General features: G+C 48.1%; 1 long non-coding RNA gene across 1 annotated transcript in view; it reads right to left on the reverse strand.

The window, feature by feature from the left end:
• The window catches only part of LOC141993679 (uncharacterized), a 31450-nt gene extending 23890 nt beyond the window's left edge, over positions 1–7560 (reverse strand). The window contains exon 1 of the long non-coding RNA XR_012640928.1: positions 7542–7560. This is a non-coding gene — a long non-coding RNA (uncharacterized LOC141993679). The remainder of the gene's footprint in view (positions 1–7541) is intronic.
• Between the last annotated feature and the right edge of the window lie 14056 nt (positions 7561–21616).

Consider the following 21616-nt stretch of genomic DNA (forward strand, 5'->3'; position numbering starts at 1 on the left):
TCCATGCTGACTGCTCATGATCACTTTCCTCTCCTCTAAGTGCTTCAGAATTGATTCCTTGAGGACCTGCTCCATGATTTTTTCCAGGGACTGAGATGTGGCTGACTGGCCTGTAGTTCCCCGGATCCTCCTCCTTCCCTACATCTCTTTGTACAGTACTGTATGTAGGCAATTGAAAAATACAGTAATATATATTATATGTATATGTAGCAAGTCCCACTGGAAAATTTACACTTTCCCTGATTTTCTCAAACTGAGTGACCATGTTTGATGCCTTTACCACAACTCTTGCCTCTTTAATTTCACAGCAACGACCAACTGGTCTGATGATGTGATTAAATTCTTAGCATCACCACTTGCAGGAGCAATATTTCCAATGGTGGCAAGTGATTAAACTAAGTCTGGGCTTCTGAGGAAGAGCTGGTGAACAGTTACTGCTTCCACCCTGCGCTGTGGCAGCTCAGCAAGGGAAGTGAGGAGACCCTAGTGCAACATGGGATATATAGTCTGTCTCCAGGGAGCCCTGACCAGAGAGGAGAATGAAGACATGAGGCACTGGACCACAACTCCCATGAAGCACTGCAGTGACATTTCCAAATTGAAATTTTCAGTTTTCAGCCAAAAAGTTGAGTTTTCATTTTTCAGTGCAAATTTTCTATATAAAATTTCAATTTGTTTTTGGGTTTTTTTTTTTTTGGTTTTGTCAAAATTTTCCATGGGTAAAAACAATCATTTTCCAACCAGCTCTAATCAGAAGAGCCAGGTTCTATCCCCAATTTACCCACAAATGCCGCGTATCATTTGGCCACCTCTCTAAGTGATTCAATTGCCTCATCTCCATTTCTCTAGAACGCAGACAGTGGACTCAAGATCAACCATAAGGATGGCTATGAAACCTCCACAGCGCAAAGGAAGAAATTATACGGTAATATCTTCTAAAAACTAAAGGTATGCCGACAGTGTGAGCTCATTCCCAGCTCACCTTCCCGGCCCCAACTCTATGGCTCATGAAGCTAGCACACTAAAAAGAGCAGTACTCTGAGCCGCAGCGAGCAGCAGGAGAAGCTAGTGGCCCTGAATACAAACCCATCTGGACCCCAGGGGCTCCTACTCTGGCAGCAAACCCAAGCCACGGCTTGCACTACCACAGCTACTGATGACTTTCTGCACACTATTCGATGAGAGATAGCGTGAGGCTCTCTGCAAGCCGGGAATCACTCCCCAGCTCCGAGCGGACATGTAGCCAAAGTGTCAAGTAGAATTTCTGAATGGATGATGTGAGGGCACTCTTAAGGCATTTAATATAACTTATGTTCAGTCACTGAAGTGGAAACAGAGCGATGGATTTCTATTTCTCTGCCTTGGCCTCCTTTCCTCAGCCGCTGCACTCCAGTGCAGCTCGGACAGACTGGAGGCTCTATTAGCTTAGAAAACATCTTCAAATGCACATAGACCATGTGGGAGGCTTCAGGGGTGACCTCAACTGGGTTCAACATAAAATGAAAAACATTTTCCTGCCTATGTTCTTATCAGCAAAGAAACAGCAGATCGGTCGTATAGCGTGTGCTCCCGCACGGTACTACAGAACTGCTACATGGGACTCGGCCCAAAGTACATAATTTGCAAGTCAAGCTAACCAATGCAAGCCAATACATCCACCCTACATAGCATTTATTTTCATGATTGATTACAGTGTTGATGAAGGTTAATTTCACACAAACACCATGTTCTGCAGAACAATCAGCAGCAACACACAATGGCTGTGTAGTGCTGACTGGCCGGTGTACAAATGGTATTTACTAGCCAGCCAACCACATCGCACTGGCACACCACTGGGATGTGTTTTACGTAAACAAGGCATTGGCAGTAACGCACTGTACCACCCATATTGCTCCCTAGTCCCGCACAGCACAGGGAAGATAGACAGATTATGCATCGGGTTTTTCCCCAAGTATAGCTGTAAAAAGAGAAAAGCACTTTGTAAGACTGGCTTACATTAACGAAGGTCCTTCTGTTTGTAACAATACAACCAGCGTCATCAGTGCAAGAGGAGCAGTGAGTGTGTTAACGCAGGCCACTCAGGTACTGGAGAATTAGTGGTTCACTTCCCCCACAAGCTAGTAAAACTTCTTTCCCAACGCACAGACAGCTGAGAACCCTTTGTGGATTAGGGGCTCAGTTCTGCCTTCGGTCGCACAGCACCTGCCACTGATGTCTACCTGGGCCCCGTGTGCGGCGCTGATGTCCATGTGCCACTCTGCAGGCATGCTGTTGGCCAGGTTGTCGGCCAGGCCCGCTCTCCAGTGAGTGGCAGGGGCATGTACAAGGGGGGCAAGCAGGGATACCCCCATAATCATCGGGGGCACAACTCCTCCAGTCCCAAGGCCGCGGTAGCGGGTAGAGCGAGCTGCTGCCAGAGCCGGGATAGGGAGGGAAGAGAGATCCTGCTGGAGCCGTGGGGGCCCAAAATGGCCCCCCACCCCCCGAAAGGGATCAAAGTTACATTTCTGCACACGGCCCTGGTGTGTGGAGTGGTTTCCACACTATTCTTCCCCGGGCACCAGTACACTGATGGTGTTGAGCTGACCCGTGTGCACCCCCTGCTGCCTGACCAGCAGGCGTGGGTTGGACTAGCCAGGCACAGCCCTTGCCTGCAGCGTGAGGGAGGACACGCAGGAGCAGGTGCCTGCTGAGACTGCAGCTCCCCCCTGCAGGCAGCCACTGCACTGGAGACTCAGGACTTCTGTCCTACCAGCAGCCAAAGGCAGAGTTTGTGTTGCTGCCCCCGGCTCTATCCCTGCACTGCAGACGTTTAGGGGAGAGCCTCCCACACGGTCGCAGCGTCAAAGTGCGGAACGTTAGATGGGTCTGACGGCTGGGACTCCCGAGACCGGGGTACTGCTCCCTGCCCGGCCCAGGTCCTCATGTCGGGCGAGTCATTTCACTGCTGTGCATCAGTCCCTCCCCTCCGGCATCTGTTCCCTCCTTTTGCCTTCTCTGTCGTACGCTATCCGCTCCTTGGGGCAGAGGCCGTCTCTCGTTCTGTGTCCAGGAAATGAATGGTGGCCACAGCAGACGGCCACGGGGAATTAATTCCAAAGTAGTGAAAGCCATCCACAGAGCACATATTGGAGGTCAATAAAAGTAAGCAATCATAGACTATTAAACTATGGAACAGGGCCCAGAAATCTGGTGTCTGCAGTAATACAAACAATAATAATAAAGCATTTGAAAATCTGCACCAATCATTTCACTCAGCTGTTCAAACTTGCTAGGCTAAGTGACCAATTACTGGCTTTCAAGATATTTAGTCCCTGCCCAGCTATGCACCACACTTTCTCCAGTTGGATTCTTTCTTTAGCATTTGAAAGGATTATGGAAAAAGTTAATTGGATTCAACAGACATCTGTAGAACAGACAAAATTACCTGCATCTGTGCCTAAGCTCAGTTCATATCGGACAACAAAGTCTGCAGGGTCTTACCCTGGAGAGCCACTTAGGGCTTGTTCAGGGCTTCAGCAGCCCATGCACCCTTGTGAATGGCACTGGGGTGAATTTCATCCTTAATGGATTTGCATCAATACAATAGAGAGCCAAACAGCATGGGAACAATCGCCAGCTGATTGAAAAGCCCAGCATTTGTCAGCAGGTTTGAATGGGTTTGGCTCTTCCCGTCCCATTGCTTTAACAACAGACTCAACCATTTCATTGTTATGACTTTTCTGTTTTCCCCCAGCACTTTCTCTCCAACATGAAGGATGAACACTGATGTATCACGCAGGGATGCTTTTACTGAGTCATCTGCTTCTCGTATGTTTTATTGACACTTCAACAACTAAAATGATGTTTAACCTGCCTATTTAAAAATTACTCTGCAGGTGTTGTATTTGTTAAGGCAGCTGGAATATTTCTATATGGAAATAGGAAACAAACAAGTAGCCAAAACAACTATTTCTTAATTACATACTTTGTATTCTATAGTTCTGTTTAATGTGAAAAAAAAAATTCCTTCACCTACTGTGATGCAGAGTTGTATGCAACAAAATTGCTATGCTACCCCTTACACACACACACACACACACCCCTTCCTAGCCCCAACCCCAGAGCTGAACATGCCTTTTTATACCTGGCAAAATAGTCATCAACAGTGAGAATACATAACACAGCTAATCTAGATCCCATCGTTTTGCATGCATAGTTGGGAATAATATTTTCCGGTGTGCTTTACTTTCCACTTATCAACACTCAATTTCATCGGCCATTTTCTGTCCCAGAGAGACAAAGAGGGGGAAGGAATATCTTTTATTGGACCAACTTCTGATGGTGAGAGAGATGAGCTTTCGAGCTACACAGAGCTCTTCTTCAGGTCTGGGAAAGGAACTCCCAGTGTCACAGCTAAATGCAAGGGGGAACAGACTGTTTAGCATTAAGAAGTTAGCACAGAACCATTCAAGACAGAGTGGTCGGTTAATACCTCTGCAGTCATAGTTGTTATTAGGGCATTGAGTGCACTGGATGAGGTACACCACATGCTGGGATAGGCATATGTAGGACCCATGGATCTTGACAGATGTGTTGTGGGGGGTGTTGATCATTGTACCAGTGGAGATATGTCTGCAGGTTTTGCATCTGTTGTTTCGGAAGGGTCTGGTGCCACTTTGAGTTGATGTGTCCTTGTCTGTGGGGAGCTTGCTTGTGATGATGGGGTTGGAGAGGTTGGGAGGGGCTGTTTGAAGGCCTGAAGTGGGGGATCAGGAAAGATTTCTTTCAGGATGGGGTCCCCATTGAGTGTGGGTTATAGCTGTTTGATGATACCCCGTATGGGCTCCAGTGTGGAGTGGTAGGTGACAACTAGGGGTGTGCGATCAGACAGGTTTGATTTCTGTACTGAAGCAGGTTCTCTCGAGGTATTTGAGTGGACTATTCCATGATGTGATCTACGTCCTAGGTGGAATGTCCTTGTTTGGTGAAGGCAGTTTTAAGTGTGTTAAGGTGTATGTCCCAGACTTTCTCCTCAGAGCATATTCTCTGTGGTATCTGAGTGCCTGGCTGTAGACAACAGACTTCTTGGTGTGTTGGAGTGGTTACTAGATCTGTGAAAGTAGCTGTGGTGATCCAGGGGTTTCCTGCATATAGTTGTCTGAGGGGTTCCATTGTTGAAGCTGATCAAGGTGTCCAGGAAGTTGATGCCAGTGTGGGAGTGCTCCAGAGAGAGTTCAGTGGACGGCTGGTGGTTGTTGCATTTGTGGTGGAAATCTATGAGGGAGCTTAAGCTATCTGTCCAGAGGATGAAAAAATTGTTGATGTATCTCAGGGATATCACTGGTTTCATGGTGCATTGGTCCAGAAATTCTTCTTCAAGGTGGCCCATGAAGAGGTTGGCATATGGTTGAGCCATTCTAATACCCATGGCTGTTCCCATGTTTGGACAAAGTGTTTGTTGTTGAATGTAAAATTGTTATGGGTGAGGATGAGTTGGCAATGTATTTGAGAGATCTCTTTGTAAACTCTTCGCAGTCAGCTTTGAACTTAACTATCTTGAGTAATTTTGTATCATCTACAAACGTTACCACCTCACTGCTCATCCTCTTTTTCCAGATCACTGATGACTACGTTAACAGCACTGGTCCCAGTACAGATCTTGGAGGGACCCTGCTATTTTCCTTTCTCTACTGTAAAAACTGACCATTTATTCCTACCTTCTGCTTCTTTCAACATCAGTCCCTCAATGATGTGTGGATTTTACACTACAAAATCATCATTCAAGAGCATTTAGACAGACATCTACCTGATCCACAAGGCCAGATTCAAAGAAATGATGCATTGCAGTGCTAAATGGCATTTCCTGTTCACTATGGATGCAATGTTGCCTCATCATACCTTTAGATAACAACTTCTTTGGGACAGGGACTCTCTATTTACATGTGTACAGTGCACAGAGCAATGGCACTCTGACTCCGGACTAGGCCTCTAATAAAACATTTTCCATGCTTCTGGCACCTATCTTTATTTATAGGAAGCCATCATTTCACAAACATGGAATACACAAGATCTCACTTCATCTTATGAGTATGGACATTGCACATTGTAGCAAATTATTATAGTTAAGAGTCATCCTAGCCATCTGATAGAATGGACAATGCCTTACCAACACGTGGGGAAAGTGGGGGGAACTATGGCTTCAAATGTTATCTGTACACTGGGCCTCTACAGCATAACTGGGTTGTGGGTGTCTGAGGACACAGAGTGAGCTGCTCAGTTAAAGGTCAGAGACCTATCCAGGGCCAGGCCAGGTCAAAACCCCAAAGTCTGAGTCTGTCACCAAACTGACAGTGTGAGATGAGAACTGGGGTTGTGACAAGCCAGGGTCTTTCACCAGGGTCAGCAAAGATCTTAAGCCAAAGATAGTAAACCAGGATGAGGGTCAGGAGCTGGGATCAAGGTGAGTGGTGGCGAGGGGGGTCTAAGCACATCAAATGGCCTGTGTTTCCTGGACAATTCCCAGAAATGGCTTCCTGCTTTTATGGGCAGGGCTAGCCAATCACGGAGTGCTGTCACTCATGTCCCTTAGGACAGGACTTCCTGCAGGGCTCAGCCTCAGAGTGGTATCCCCACCCAGGCCCTATGGGGCAATGAAGAAGTGAGGCCTGCCTTAAATCCTGCAGACCCCAGTTCTAGGCCCATGGGCTCTGAGACAACGGTTCTTCCAAACACCTACTTCGAACTAACGTAGTTTACTGGAGGTGAAGTTTGTTAGGCATGGGTAATTCTCGGATTTATAGGATATTTTAGTGTGATTTCATTGCCCCCACGACTGACTACTGTACGATTAAAAGCAAGTGATTAAAACACAGATTTTCAGTACAAATCCCAGAGGGACACAGTAATGGATTCTGGATGTTGAATCCAGCCCACACTCTAACCAGAAGCATAATTTTCTCTTAGCTTTATTAGACTACACTTCTAATTACCTGCTCATGTTAAAAATAGTTCATCCCAAAGTATGCTCTTTCCATACTGAGAAGGGTGGCCATAGAACCGCTGGTGTGGATCTCCACCTGGGGGAGTATTTCCACTGAGACCAGTTCGCTCTGATGATACCATGTCAAAGAGATTTCACTAAGTCACACATGGCGTTTTTTTCTAAAATGAAATGGAGGGGAGGGGGATTCAAAAATGTGATGACAGTTTACACTGACATGAAAGGACATTTTCCTGAAACCATTACATAAAATGTTGTTAAACTGGTTTTCCCCACTTTACTCACCCAAAAATGGATTTACAGCAAATGACGTTTCAATAACCATTTTGATAAGGTTAAATATAAGAAATAAGATAAAAATTTCTACGACAAATACTTAGCAAGTGAGCCCATTTCAAGCTCTTCCAAACAAGAACAGCTCCAGAATGTGTCACAAAACTAGCTGTTCATTTTCCAACCTGTGCAGCTGTTCCTGTAACTTTCACATCACTGCTCCCAACTCTCCTCTACACAAAGCATTTTGATGCAGGCTTACAGTTTCCAAATCCTGGAGTCTTACCGGCGAGTTTCTCTTAGCCAAAGGGCCCTTTGTGAGTGCTGGCCCACAGCTGCTGTGCAGGGAACAGGTTCACTGACAGCCAGAGAAGTACGCCTGTTCCTCCGAGGTACCTCCCCATGGCTGCACAAACCTCCATTAGTTATTGCCAGACAGCCTGGATCATCCAATGGTTGCAGACCATCCAGAAGTCATACTCCTCCATCCAGAGTATGATATATTTAGTGCTTGCCTAGGGATAGATAGGGAACCAAGAGTTTATTTTAAATTATACTGTGTGTGAGCTACAGATATTGCAAATGAGATTGTCTTTCAGTTCCCTTAAAAATTACCCTTGCACCTGTTTATGGGGTGTACAAACCCTACACTGAAGAACAAGGGGTTAAGGAGCCACACCTGCAAAATAGCCCAGGGAGCCCCATACCCTGCATCTGGAAAGCCCGCACAAGCTAGAGGTGGTGCTTAGAAGGGGCAGGTGAGCAGCTCAGAAGGGGGCAGGCACTGGAAGGGAACAGTCTGGTACTCTGAGCTCAGGGGAGGTAACAGCCCAGGAGCTCTTACTGCTTGAGACCTGACCACAGTGACCTGGCCAAGCTCCCAAAGCAGAGACTAGCAACTGTTTGGGAAGGTCAAAAATTTTATTTTCTGCTCATTTCTTTCAATTCAGCCTCTCAGGGAACGGGGGAGCTCTGGCAGGAAGTGACCCAGGAAGGCAGCTGCTTAGCACCCCAAGGTGTAGAACTTAGCTGCCCACCATGGGGCCCTGGATCAGAGCCCAGTGGAGAGGGTGGGCCCGGGCTCCCCTACCAACCCCTAAAAGTGGGACAACAAAAAGAGTCTACCCCTCGGCAGGGAATCCAGCTGGGGACAGCCCTGAATACACAAGGGTCCAGACCCTACACCCTGAGGCTAAGGAGAGAGCCCCGAAGCCCTTGTGGGCACCAAGAGACTCCAACAGTATTGGACTTTTCCTTTTGCATACCCTGAAAGGGGAGGACTGGAACACGGGCCCCAACCAGAGAGATGAGCAGCAAGAGAAGGGACCAACCCCACAGGCCAGAGGTGTGGAGAAAAGGAGATGTCAGGAAGGGGAACAACCTGCCACATCCCTATCTGACCACTAGACAGCACTGCCAGCGAGAGTCACCCTTCATGACACCAGAAGAGATTTTTTCCCTGGTGAAAACCTTAGCGTAATACACACACACACACACAGGGATTTGATACTAACAGTTATCTATGGAAGAGACCCAGGAGATGTTTTCCTCATCAGCTCCAAGGGATTTTCCTCCCCTTTCCCCTTTGAAAATCTCAGGTTACTATTGTTAAAAAGGAGCCTAAGGGAGGTAGGTGCCAATGCTTAACACGCAACCTCCTTTGAGAATCCCAGCCACTGACCACTGAAATCAAAGGGAAATCACAAAACTCATTGAAATAAAATTAAGGTTTCGTCAGAAACTGACAAGAGCACAAACTCCAATTTGCAACAATCTGTCTTCATCTTATCACTTCATGATTATATATTTCTGGAATCTCCAACCAGGGAGTGATGTTAGGTACAAGAGATGCGGCAATGTTTGATTATAATTGTGTGTGTGTGTGTGTTATAACAGTACAAGCAACTAAACACACACTGGAAAAATCTTCTAGTTGCTACCATGGCATCTGCATAGCTTGCACATACATTTGGTGGTGGTTTTAATTAATATACTTGCAAATGTATTCTGAACTTCGTCATGCGCTTCCCCCAATCGCTTTTTAAAATTAAAAAGCAAGTAGTGTAGAGAGTGCACTCAATTAAGGGGAGAAAAACAAGTGTATATTTATGCAGAACCTGTTAGAACACAGGCAATATCTGGCTGGCTCCTCAGTAACGCTGGTGGGCCTGTGCGTAGGTTCTCGCCTAACCCCTGTTGTGCGTTATTATTATTTAAGCGCAAGAGGTTTAGACTCTTTAGACTCAGACGAGCTCAGCCTACCCTACCAGTTATGATGAGATAACTGGCTCTGTGGATGAGGGGAAAGCCGTGGACGTGTTGTTCCTTGACTTTAGCAAAGCTTTTGACACGGTCTCCCACAGTATTCTTGCAGCAAGTTAAAGAAGTATAGGCTGGATGAATGGACCATAAGGTGGATAGAAAGCTGGCTAGATCGTCGGGCTCAACGGGTAGTGATCAATGGCTCCATGTCTAGTTGGCAGCCGGTATCAAGCGGGCTGACCCAAGGGTCGGTCCTCGGGCCAGTTTTGTTCAATATCTTCATAAATGATCTGGAGGATGGTGTGGATTGCCCCCTCAGCAAGTTTGCAGATGACACTAAACTGGGAGGAGAGGTAGATATGCTGGAGGGTAGGGATAGGATACAGAGGGCCCTAGACAAATTAGAGGATTGGGCCAAAAGAAATCTGATGAGGTTCAACAAGGACAAGTGCAGAGTCCTGCACTTAGGATGGAAGAATCCCATGCACTGCTACAGACTAGGGACCGAATGGCTCGGCAGCAGTTCTGCAGAAAAGGACCTAGGGGTTACAGTGGACGAGAAGCTGGACATGAGTCAGCAGTGTGCCCTTGTTGCCAAGAAGGCCAATGGCATTTTGGGATGTATATGTAGGGGCATTGCCAGCAGATCGAGGGACGTGATGGTTCCCCTCTATTCAACATTGGTGAGGCCTCATCTGGAGTACTGTGTCCAGTTTTGGGCCCCACACTACAAGAAGGATGTGGAAAAATTGGAAAGAGTCCAGCGGAGGGCAACAAAAATGATTAGGGGACTGGAACACATGACTTATGAGGAGAGGCTGAGGGAACTGGGATTGTTTAGTCTGCTGAAGAGAAGAGTGAGGGGGGATTTGATAGCTGCTTTCAACTACCTGAGAGGTGGTTCCAAAGAGGATGGATCTAGACTGTTCTCAGTGGTAGCTGATGACAGAACAAGGAGTAATGGTCTCAAGTTGCAGTGGGGGAGGTTTAGGTTGGATATTAGGAAAAACTTTTTCACCAGGAGGGTGGTGAAGCACTGGAATGGGTTACCTAGGGAGGTGGTGGAATCTCCTTCCTAAGAGGTTTTTAAGGTCAGGCTTGACAAAGCCCTGGCTGGGATGATTTAGTTGGGGATTGGTCCTGCTTTGAGCAGGGGGTTGGACGAGATGACCTCCTGAGGTCCCTTCCAACCCTGATATTCTATGATTCTACCCTGAATGCTCATCTTTGTAGCTGATGGGATGGGACATGGGCCACCAGCGACATTTGTCCACTACCATCAGCTCACAATGGCAAATGATTGAGACATAAGGCTTAGAAAATTCATTAGGGAATCCCATTCCGAACATAAAGCCAGCAATAGCTCACTTATGTTAAGAAGGGAAGTCATTTGTTTGCTGTGACTGCTGCAGTCTCCTTGATGCAGCTTTGGGAGAGGATGCCTTTCAGCTCAGACGTTCCCGGCCATACTACAAGGACAGAAAACACTGTTCATTATCCCACTCCAGGAAGTCCTTCGGCTCCTTCTGAGTCACCAGCACAAGCCATCAGACTCCTCCCTTAGAAGCCAATGGGCTCTTTGATGCCCACATATTGCAATTCCTGTGGCAGTCCGAGGAAACTATCTCTTGACAAAACAAAGTCCAGCAACTTACTGACCCCATTCCCAGGATGCCACTTCCAACCCCACAGGACTAAGAGGTCATGATTTCACCTTTTCCTTCGCCTTCTGGACACTCCAACATCCTTCTAAAAAGTTAGAAACGTGGGGAGTTACATCGAGTCTATCTGGTAGGTGCCGGCAGAGAAAACCCCAAAACCACAAGCTTGCAGGTGTTCACTGACAGACAGCCAAGTGCTCAATAACAACCCCTTATATGGCAACAATGGTCATAAGCGAGGGTAAGCAAACAGAGGTGGGGAATTTAGCAGGGAAATTAGAGGGCAATTATTGGGCCAAGACCAGATCTGCCCACCTGGGGAGGGAGAGGGCTGATGATTACAAAAAAGGAGAAACGCAAAAGGATCTCAGTGCGCACTCCTCGGGATGTGGGGGAGGGAACGACTGTGCTGCTGCAGGGTGTAGCTGAGCTTCTGCTACAATAAACGCACGACCGTAACCGAAGACTCCAGCCTCCGTGTACTCCTGTTGTCCCCGTTGGTCGTGTCTGAAGACATAGGATACCCTAATTGCATGTCTCAAGGCAAACCCCAACAAGAAACTTCCTGAGCTCCCCACCCAGCCCCCCACAGAGCTCTTGAGATGTTCAGAAGTGGGCTTCAGAAGCACACTGAGCCCTACACAATCAGCTCCGTTCCAGAGGAGGAGACTGAGTCATGTTCCTTCAGACAAACAATCAGAGGTTTCTCCAGCCTTATGCATTGCTCAATCCAATGGTCCCCCGGATCCAGGACTACACCTAGGGCAGTCAACCAGCTCACACATTGCCCCAACATTTCCTTTAGTACAGAGAGTTTGGCTGCCGGGAGACGTAAAAGAGCCCATGACATCACTGTAACTTCATCCCAGGATATCAGGGGGAAAGAGAAAAAGCAAATACTGGCTGAGGACAGCAGCCTGCCCACTGCCAGCTGGAGAAAGAACAGCATGGGCCATGGGGTAAATCAGCTACAGTTGGGCATTTTCTCCCGCTGTTTTCCACCTGGGACCAAATGGCCTTCCTAGCTGACTTTGGCAGACAAGGCTTCTTCTGGCCACAGGGAGGGACAAGAGCTGCCCTCCGTGCAGAGAGAAACCCTGCCTCTTCTTTATTTCCCTTTCCAAAGTAGCTACAACTGTATCTCTGTCCGACTAGGACTGGCAGCATAGGCAGTCTCAGCAGGATGGAGCTTGTTCCAGGCTCCTTTGTTGACCTCTTGGGTTTTTGGACAGATGGTGTGGGGCTGTGTTTGCGCCATCACAGCAATTGTTACCACAGTGGGACTCCTTTGCTTGAGAGCTTGGTTTCTGCTGGCTGAATAAGAACAATATTACAGTCAGGTGAACATATGCGACTCTTGTCTCTGCTGAGCCAGTATTCCACTGTCAAGTGGCTCCAATTGTGCCTGATTAACCTATAACAAAACATTCCCTACACGGTGCTAATACTGGTATAGATCTGATATTTAAGTCCTTATTTATATGCAATATAAAGCAGACCCCATCCCTTGCATAGAGAGATGTGCTGCTAGACAATCATACCTATAACCAGCAAATATGATTTTTATGGTTTGGGCTCATTATAGGTGTCTTAGTTGAAAAGTAGTTAAGGGAAATGTTCAGTATGTAAATAGTGCATAAATTATCATATCTTAAGGGGAAAAATGGGTTCATGTTCTTAAGCTGACAAACTGTATGCCACGGTAGTAAAAGAGCATGGCGTTTACTCTAGATGCTTTATGGAAATGCTTTTAGGTTCTATCCAGTACCTACAGATTTCAGAGCACAGATGGTCTCAATATATTCAGTGACAGAAAATAGATATTTTTGCCATTGGAATGTGTAAATTCCACATCATTAAAATGAACAGATTTGTAATCCACAGGATGGTATCAAATGCAAGATGGTATTGCTGGAATGTTGCACTTTTTAATGTACTTATATAAAAAGCAATAAAGCTATACATGTATAAAAGCATGTATAGCCCACATACCTCCTGGTGTGGTGTTCTGTCCCATCTAGGGGCACAGAGACCACTTAGAGAGAGAGAGATTAATGAGTTTGCACTACCAAGGCCCCAGCTTCGATCCCACCTACCGACGATTGGGGTCTGTCAGTGATACACATGGATTGTCTCAACCTCAGGAAAACTATTTGAGATAATGTTCTTTACATTTTCCTTTTCTATAAGTCTTTCCATGTGTAGTGGAATTATATTAATTTCAGTGTGTGCTGATGTTAACTATTTGTCAAGCGATGAGTTGTTAATTTGCCTTATGCAAAATAGCAACATGGCCTTGAAAAATTATGCTGCCATAAAAAGATTATGGTAGGGCCATTATGTAACAGTTGACAGAAGCATTGCAGAGAAAAAATTGTAACAGTTCATTGTTTCAGTGACAAAAATCACCGTGTCCTTTCAAATCCTAACTTTAGTCTCATGCTGGGAAGGAAGCACATGGGCCTGATTCTTTGCCGTTCAACAGGTCAGCAAAACAAGATCAGTCAAAACCCTCTCCCCATGGAATATCACTTAGCCAGGAGGCAGGGGCAAAAGAAAGGGGGAGATACCCAGAGAAGTGCTTAGTCAATCCAAATCTCTTAACAGGGTAAGGTTCACGGCCACTAATTCTTTATATACTCTTTATATAGACAAAGCTCTGTCCTTGCCTCCGTGGGTCCCGCGTTTCCTGGTGGATTTCACTAGCCTCAGAGGCTCACTGTGACCCTTCACGTAGCCCTTCTCTCTCTAGAGACAAGGGTCACAGTCTACTGAGCCATTTTCATCATAAGGGAGGTGAGGAGAAGTTATGCTTCCTTGCACAGTCTCTGTTGTCTCCCAGTCTCAGTGATTAACCAGGGGGCAAAGGTGGGGGGGGGGGGAGCCCGGGCCACCCTCTACTCCGGGCTCCAGCCCAGGGACCCTAATAGTATCAGCTATGGTAGCTGACCTTTCAGAAACATGACATGTACAATTCCCTGGGCTACTTCCCCCACAGCAGCCCTCACTTCCTCAAGCTCCACTTCACCCTTACCTCAGGGCCTCTTCCTTGTGCCTGATATGGTGTGTACTACTCAGCCTCTCCAACAGCACAACTTCCTCCCACAGCTCCTGACATGCACACCCACCTGACTGACTGGGAGGCTTTTAACTAGTTTCAGCCAGCCTCTGATTGGCTTCAGGTGTCCCAATCAACCTAGCATTCTCCCTGCCTTCTGGAAAGTTCTTAATTGGCCCCAGGAGTCTTAATTGACCTGGAGCAGCCGCCATTTCACTTATCCTGGTACCAGGGATTTGTTTAGCCTGGAGCTAATATATCTATCTCCCACTACTTTTCTATAGCCATCTGGCCTTGCCCTGTCACAATACACACCGGTATCTTTTGTGACCAGTCCATCAACTTAATACAACCTTAGCCTACAGCTCTTCCTTCCTTTGACCGGACACTCACCAATACCCTGGCTCCTGGAGGCCTGTTTCAGAGGATTCAGCAGGTATCCATCCAACTCCCAGCGCTGTGCATACGGCAACCACACCGAAAAACAAGGACGAGTCTGGGCAGAAAAACTGCTAGTGACTCCTTGTATTTATTGGTCTAATTTTAATGTTTTACACTAAGTCCCAACATGCCCTATGTTTCAAGGATAGTGCATTGTACAGGCAGTTTGTAATTAATCCAATCTCCTGCCACATGGCATCAAATTGACCTCGCTCCAATCAACAAGAGAGGCAGCGCAGAAAATATCTGCGTTTGCAATCACTCCTAGAAGCACCTTGCACTATAAATCAGTCAGTCAATAGTGATTCATACTCAATGGATCTCATTTTCGTTCTGTTACTCAGAGTCCGGGTGTGCAAATCCAGCCCGGGTCCAGAGAATTTACTCTAGAGATGAATTACTGCATTGCATCAGATGAGCCTGTCTGCACCACGCTTCACCTTGCTGGTGGGCTGCCACGGCTTTCCACACCGTTTCCATGGCTCTCCCAGGTTACCCTGTCTTTTGACCTTCCTCCCCTCTCCCCGCCCCCAGTGTTAATTCCTTTCGCTGCTGTTTTTACGTACTGCAGTGGCTTTGTTTCTTCCCTTTCGATGCCCCGGAGAAGTTTTATGCCAAGTTCACACACTAATATGTTGTTTAACTTTGGAGTCCCCTTAGGGATGCCAGTTTTCCGTTAAAAGTCCAACGGCTCCACTAAAAGTCCAGCCAGCGGCGCAGCGGGGCTAAGGCAGGCTCCCCAGCTGGCTCCACGCGGCTCCCCAGAAGCGGGAACGTGTCCCTCGGCTCGATAGGGGAGGTGCAGCCAGGGGGGCTCCGCATGCTGCCCCTGCCCCAAGCACCGACTCCACAGCTCCCATTGGCCAGGCCAACTCCCTTCCAGAACCTGCCCCCCGTGTCCCCCCCCCACACCCCAACCCCCTGCCCCAGCCCTGAGCCCCTCCCACACCCAGACTCCCTCCTGCACCCCTGCCCTAGCCCTGAGCCCGCACCCCCTTCCACACCCCAACCCCATCCCAGCCCTGAGCCCCCTCCCGCACTGCAAATCCCTCATCCTCAGCCCCACCCCAGAGACCGTGCCCCCAGCAGGAGCCCTCACTCCCCTCCCATACTCCAACCCCTTGCGCCCTGCCCCAGCTCAGTGAAAATGAGCAAGGGAGGGAGGGGGAGAGTAAGCGACAGAGAGAGGAGGGATGGAGTGAGCAAGGGTGGGGCCTCAGGGAAGAGGCCGGGGCCTCGGGGAAGGATGTTCAGTTTTGTGCGATTAGAAAGTTGGCAATCCTAGGTCCCCTGCACAGTGGGTAGGCGTTCAGCTAAAACTCAGCACATACAGAATAGGAGCTTGGAGGGCGGGGGGACTTGGTGAGGGCAATATCCCTTTGGAAGCCACTAGAGGGCACCTGCCTGGGACAGCAAGTATAGCTGTCCCGAGCAGGGAGCGGGAACCCAGCCCCACGGTCACCGTCCAAGGGTGAGCACAGCCGAGGTGGCAGCAGGCCCTGCCCACCCCAGGGACATTGATAAAGTTCTGTGAATATCGACCAAAGGGACCTCCCAGGGAGACACGCCGGGGGGGCGAGAAGGCACAAGGCAAAGCCCTAACGTGAAGCTATAGCATGCTGGGGCCATGGCTGCAGCGAGGATGCAGGGGGCAGAGGACACATTCACCATTGCAACTCACGCTCCAGGCCCAGCCGCAGGGCCCTCACGCTCCTCATACGCCCCTGCGCCCCACTGCGGCCCTCACTGCTTCAACCAGTGCCCATTGCCCAGGCACTAAGAAGCCTCCATTCCTATCTCCAAGTCTTCCTTGAAGTTCTGTATCCCCCCCATCCCCACCTTCCATCACGGATCAGCTGTGGTTGAACCCGCACCCGCCCACGTATCCCAGCCTCATTACTTGCTTCCACGGGGCTCCAGTCAGCCCAGGTTAGCTTGGGTTCTGGCACGGGAACGCAGGGTGAAAGGCCCAGGAGTAGTGAGTCTGCCCAGAAGAAGGCGGTGGAGGTGCAAGAAACCCACAGATGCAGCCAGCACCACCCCCAGAGGCCAAGCGATCAGGCAGATGCACTAATTCAGTCTCCGCTGTCAAGAGCATTTAGGTGCAAGATAAAACTGCCCCCCTGCCCAAAGAGAACCCTGTCCTGAAGGCGCTTGGTGCAACTAGCATCTTCTCTCCCCTCTCTGTGATTCTCACCTCACTCAGGAGCAACAACTGCAGGGCATGCTTGCCAAAGGCCTGTGAACTCTGACCCTCTCTGATAGAAGTCTCCGTCTGCCCCTGCGGTAACATTCACCCCCCGGGGCCACCCGTCACTCTGCAGGAGAAGGAATCCACCTCTCAAGAGTAACAAGTGTGGGTAGCTGCCCTTCCTTCATTCTGCCCATTGGTTATGGGCCACTGACACCAACATCACGCATCTCTGCCTGCAAGAACAGGCCAGACACTGTCCCCTCCCATTCTCTACACAAGCACTAGGGTACAGAGGGGACATAATCTCATCTGTACAGCTCAGGGACAAGCCCTGCTCCCATTCATCAGCCTATCATGAGCCACACACCACGATTTACCTTGCTCACCTTTTGTGTGCAGATTAGAAACCCCACTGTATCTACCTCACTGACCTCTGAAGCAAGGGGGAAAGTAACCCGTGAACCCCGCCCTTGAGAATCTAGGGCCCTTCAGAGCAGGGAACAGAGAGAGCAACACCAGTGGGTCACCTGCGGGGTCTTTTCCGCTTTGCAAGGTTCTTTGATACTCCAGTGCTGGGCCCAGTGAAACGGAGGGAAACCAAGCCTGCCCCTGCAGCAGTCAGCGGGGGCAGGGCAGAGAGCAGGGCCCTATTGGATAGAGTTATTCATGGGTACTACACCTTGACACCCTGGTGATGGGCCATGCATGAGACAGACAACAGAGCTGGGTTAAGGTTATTCAGCGGAGAGGGGTTAATGTTATTCACCATTGTCGTGTGCGCACTTCCAACCCTATATCCAACAACCTAACAAAGGGACCGGGCCCTATGCAAACACTCCTTCCCCTCCCTCCCCCACCTATCAGGAGCAAGATGCTTACAGAAGACAGACATAAAAGCACTTCCTAAATTAGCTCCCTGCACTCTGATTCAGAGCTCTTCAGAGACAGGCTTTATAGCCACAATTGCATTAATAAACCTAAAATGCATTTCCCTATATTCAGCCAACTAATTAAGGAGGGGTAAATTGAATGAATCAGACTGCCTGTGCAGTTCATATTTATTTCTCAGTGGTGTCAGCCCTGGAAGAGGGGAAAAGGCTTCGTGATGCTATGGCAAATACCCAGGGATTAATATGGGTTTACGATTTACCCCAATTTACCTCTGTATCTGAATCACCCGGAATTATCTGTCTTTTATATCAACATTCTCAATGAAAAGTGAGCGTGAGCGTGCCGGATGTCCGGGCTGTGAGGGTTTGCAGCACAAACACAGGCTGGTTTCGGATTCTTCCCAAGCCCTGAAATCATTTTGGTGCTTCCAGCTTCACAGCAGCTCTCCTAGAATGACTCATCCCGGTCAGCCCCAAATACCGCGGCTTGCCCGGAGAGACTTGGCGCATTCTAGGAGCCCTGCAGTAAACACTGCAAGATTCACAGGGAAGAAACAACGGCCCATCAAACTAGTTGAGCCTGGTTTCTGCCCTGAGAGCCCACCCCTTCCCGGGAAATCGGACACTCCGCAGGCAGTACGGGCTTTGGCTGTATTTTCTTTGTAGCTTTGTAGGTCCCTTTTCACAGAAGAATGTTTCAGGAGTTGCACAGGAACAATGTGCATAATAAGGACTGTGAAACACCATTGCTTTGAGATGCCCCCATCTGACATACGCTGCTACATATTACTCAGGTCTGGGATTGATTACGACAGTGAATGCACCAGGATCCATGCAGGTGTTTTTTCATCTCTGCATTTAACATTTTGATTTGCAGAAATCAGGAAATTGCATCCTAGCGTCAGAAGGAAAGGTTTTTGCAGACCAGGCCGGCAGGGCTCCTGGCCCCTGCCAAGCAAGCATCTCTTCTCTTTAACTTGAGTCATGATGCTTCTCCCTCTGAAACGCGAGAGGCCATAGACAGAGTCCAGACGCCATCAGCTCATACTTCATATTTGATCCTTAAACAACGAGCCTTGTCCCTAAAGGCTGTTGGCAAAGCACTGCCAGAGACCTGACACTGCTCAGAGGAGCCTTGTATTAACTGTCTTTTTGACCGCACAAGCTGAGAAGCAGAGGGGCAGGGGTTGAGTTCTGCCCTGTTTCATTTCAGATTCCAACTGCAGTGGCTGCTGAAGCTTTGTTAATTTATATTTCACCCTGTGTTAGCTCCTGCTCAAACTGAATCACTCCCCAAAAGCAGGAGTATGGAGACTTGTCCAAGAGGAAGGTTTCAGTGCAGCAGCTTAACCAAGGGCACTCTCCACACTTGGAAACCCAGGGAGATGGAGAAAGCGGAAGGCCTGGGACCTCAGACTGAAATTTCATCAGGCAAAGGACCGTCTCCTAGAGTTGGTACAGTGCCCAGGACATTAAGCCTCTGGTTTACATGGGGGCCTTTGTCTGCTTCTGCTACATAATAACTAAGGAGAGTTTTGCCCAAGTAGGGCCTTGAGAATGAGACTCAGATTTACCTTCTGGGATATGTACTTGATTCTGTTTTTCAAATTCACTCGGCTTCTCGAGAGTAGATATTCATTTGTTTTCAAAACAGCGTCAGGTGGCAATTATGGAGCAAACTCGGCTAGTTGAATCAACTTATCGCTTTGTTCAGCACACTCAAATTTCATCCACTGGAATATCAAATATTCACATTCGGATGCATGTCTATTGTAAAAATAGACCCTTGTGACACTAAGTTCAAAGCCCTCTCTCCACGCTTGGAAAATAAGCAAAGAGATGTACCTGGTGATACCAGACTGCAGAGCCCTCTTTGTTTATTGCCTCACTTAGATGAGTTTCAAGTGTCCAAAACAAACAGGGTTTTGAGAGACCTCTCCAGGGAGATTGAACTGAACAACATTGTAAATCAAATTTCCATATAACACAACAACATAAAACAGCTGAGACAACAAGACATCCAAAGAGATGGAAACATAAGAACGGCCATACTGAGTCAGACCTAAAGGTCCATCTAGCTCCATAACCTGTCTTCCGACAGTGGCCAATGCCAGGTACCCCAGAGGGAATGAACAGAACAGGTAATCATCAGGTGATCCATCCCCTGTCGTTCATTCCCAGCTTCTGGCAAACAGAGGGTAGGGACACCATTCCTGCTCATCCTGGCTAACAGCCATTGATGGACCTATCCTCCATGAATTTATCTAGTTCTTTTTTGCACCCTGTTATAGTCTTGGCCTTCACAACATCCTCTGGCAAAGTGTTCCACAGGTTGACTGTGCGTTGTGTGAAGAAATACTGCCTTTTGTTTTAAACCTGCTGCCTGTTAATTTCATTTGGTGACCCCTGGTTCTTGTGACAACCCTCTCCTCTGGGTAGAGGCAGGTTAGTCGTTATCACAGATGCTTGATAACCATCAACCAAGGAAAACCCATAAAATATCCAATTCAGCTGCCAATTTATACCAGGAATGGAGGAAGGACCGAAGCAGTGGGAGGGAAGCGCCGGGGCTCCCAGAGACAGATTCTCATGTCACATGTGTGAGATACTGGCAAGTCTGAGGTACTAGAACTTGTGCAAGTGCCCTCCCTGCCATTACTGCACACAGGCCAGTGCCGTGGGCTTCGGCGGGGGCTGCGGTATGCACTAAGTGACAGGATCCAAGAGTTTGAGCCCATTTCGTGGACACCATGCACTGCACTCTGGAGGATGGGCTCCGCGACCGCTCCCGTCCTGCTCAAGAAAGTCAGCGCAGGTTGTGCTGTTGACTTTTCTAGGAGCAGGACGGAGCCCAGTGGGCACTGCAGCACCTCAGCTGGTCTGGGTTCAATCAACAAAGAACGGAGGCCAGACTTACAGGCTGGGGAACTCTATCCTGGGAAGCAGTGACTCTGAACAAGATCTGGCGATCGTGCCAGATAATGAGCTCAACACGAGCTCCCAGTGCGACTCCTGGCCAAAAGGGCTAATGCATAAACAGAAGAATCTCGAGTAGACGTAGAGAGGTTATTTTATCTCTCGTTGGCACTGGTGTGACCACTGCTGGAATCTTGTCCAGCTCTGGTGCCCACAATTCAAGAAGGATGTTGATAAATTGGAGAGGGTTCAGAGAAACACCACAAGAATGGTTAAAGGATCCACAAACATGCCTTCAGTGACTGAGTCTATCTATTTAGCGTAACCTTTTTTTAAGGGGTGATTTGATTACAATTTATAAGTACCTACATGGGGATCAAATATTTAATAATGGGCTCTTCAGTCTAGCCGAGAAAGTTACAACACAATCCAATGGCTGGAAGTTGAAGCTAGACAATTTCAGACTGGAAATACGGTGTAAATTTTTAACAGTGAGAGTAACTGACCATTGGAACAATGTGCCAAGGGTCATGATGGATTCTCCATCACTAATGATTTTTAAATCAATATTGGATGTTTTTTCTAAAATATCTGATCTAGCAATTATTTTGGGGCAGGTCTCTGGCCTGTTTTATGCAGGAGGTCAGACTAGATGATGACAATGGTCCGTTCTGGCCTTGGAATCTATGAATCTATGTTCCCTCCCTGGTCTAACCTTCAGGCAGAGGTCTCAGACGGGCCTTGCCCGGATGTTCCAGCTAATGGGCCTGTCCATGAACACAAGGGTAATCATGTGAGGAGTTTCTTTGTGACCCTCTCAAATCATGGCAGAAGCCAGGAAATCCAGAAGAACAAAACATGGGGGCAGGGAGACGTCCAATGTACACCAACAAGGGTTCCATGTTCAAATCTCATTGAGCCGGGGACCAGTTCTGTGCA

Source organism: Natator depressus, chromosome 9 (assembly GCF_965152275.1).
Source record: "Natator depressus isolate rNatDep1 chromosome 9, rNatDep2.hap1, whole genome shotgun sequence".
Classification (NCBI taxonomy): Eukaryota; Metazoa; Chordata; order Testudines; family Cheloniidae; genus Natator; species Natator depressus.